The sequence below is a fragment of the Atta colombica genome, unplaced genomic scaffold, assembly GCF_001594045.1.
Source record: "Atta colombica isolate Treedump-2 unplaced genomic scaffold, Acol1.0 scaffold11, whole genome shotgun sequence".
Classification (NCBI taxonomy): Eukaryota; Metazoa; Arthropoda; class Insecta; order Hymenoptera; family Formicidae; genus Atta; species Atta colombica.
In genome coordinates, this window is record NW_017259195.1 from 1,143,314 (window position 1) to 1,145,356 (window position 2,043).

Consider the following 2,043-nt stretch of genomic DNA (forward strand, 5'->3'; position numbering starts at 1 on the left):
GTGTGTGTGTGTGTGTGTGTGTGTGTGTGTGTGTGTATGTGTGAACATCGTGCACATCATAAAACTGCTCGTTGTTCTATATCGGTTGAGATGAACAAAAGGAAAGTGCACGATGCAATAGATGAGCTTACTACTGATGCGAAATTTGCCACGGTTTATCGGGTCGCTTGGTTGTTTACGAAAACGTTGGATAAAAATATCGAAAAGTTTGAGGCATAACAGCCTCAAATATAAAGCCACACAGAAGAGAAATTCGGTTTTACTTTATATCTCGCAGAGTCAGTTTTGGAACCAATTCAATAACTAATAAAAAGTATTGTAGCTTCAACACTGTAGCTTCAAGACTTTTCGGGGAATTATTTAATAACAGTTTTTCTTCTTGAAAGTTTTTCTTTTGTGAATGTAACAGAAGCGAAATATCAAATAAATACAAAATACTGTATGGTATTCGTGTTACTGACAAAGCAGGATTGAAAACTGTATGTAACTGCAAACGTTCAAAAATACAGTTACAATATGCACATTTTATCGAATTATGAATCAATTGTTTAATGGACCGTTTTAAAAACATTGAAAAAACTTCAGTCTTTAAAATCTTTAAAAAAAAAAAATTAAAAATTTTTAAAAATATTTTTAATTAAAAATTTTAAGTATCAAAATATAATATCTTTAAATTTACTTTTAATTTTAAATAATGTAAACAAATATAGTTATTGAATAGGGATAAAAAGAAAATTAAATTTTATTAGTGTTTTAATGCTCTTTTGATTGATTGTTCGCGTTATCATATAATTATTTTCACAAGTCTTTGAAATTACAAGCGGAAAATTCAATTAAATCACTCGATTATGGAATATATAAATTGTCAATATTATCCCGCACGAGTTTCAATTAAAGTCCATTGAATTTTCTCGCGCGTTTTCCCTTCGTTATAGTTAGTTCTCTCTTTGCTCGACGAAACAGCACTCATGCTAACGGATACTACTCATGTCGAGTCGATATTCCGATACCGGATTATTCCTCTGTGAAGTAATCTCGACGATAGACAGCATCCGGGCCATCCGCGTGCGTAGCTCGAAAACGGAATCCTTAACTGGAGTGTAGGACGTGTTCTCGCACCTCCTCGACATCTCAAACGTCACACCGATACGACACCCAATCGATCTCTTTGTCTCTTTACACTCTTCTTTTATTGTAGCTTTCGATCACATTCCCGATCGATTTCTCAGTCTGCTTTAGTTTTTATTGATTGCAATTTATTTTTAACCATTTTATCTCAGTTGTCTCTAATCTCATGCTGCTGTCTACAATTCATTTACCGTTTTATTAATAATCTCTTATTTCATTAGCTAAAACTCATTAACTGCTTATCTGTCTAATCTTGTTCAAGTAATTGTTTCAATAATTAGTTCGATAGCTTTATTAAATTACGAGATATTTGTTTGACACTCCGCTTTGTTTTAATCTTCTTTCAGCAGGTGTTGATAAAATTCGATCACTTTTCCAACACACTATTTTCACTAATTTTTATTCCTTGATGCGATGCAAAATAAAATGTATCATCTCTCCGTACATTCAACACGCTTAATTAATTAATCAAAGAGAATCCGAGAGAATAATAAAGGAATTATTGTGAGATGCATTCCTTCTGCGTAAACAGCATTACATTAATGCGAAATTATTAAATGCGAATAAAGACTGGTCCGAATGAACAACGTGGCGATTGTTCGCGGTTCTTTCTTCCGTTTCTTGTTCTATCGTATTGTTTCCACACGCGTGACGACGTGTCGACGATGATAATCGGACTTGCGAGCGATAGTCTGCGGTTTGTACAGGTGCGTACGATCGCGTTCATGTTGCCTTAGTTTGTCTTGTCATTTGACTCTTCGGTGTTATGTAAATGAATAAATTTTTTTATCTGATTTTTTCAGGAATTTTAAGCAAAAACTGACTTATTTTTTTGTACATTTAATTATATACTAATTTTATTAATTAAGATAAAAATTAAAATTAAAATTTATTTCTATATATATATATATATAT

At 32.3% G+C, this 2,043-nt stretch overlaps 1 protein-coding gene across 1 annotated transcript in view; it reads right to left on the reverse strand.

Annotated features, from left to right (window-relative positions):
- The window catches only part of LOC108693802 (ras-related protein Rab-3-like), a 9,229-nt gene that overhangs the window by 2,313 nt on the left and 4,873 nt on the right, over window positions 1-2,043 (reverse strand).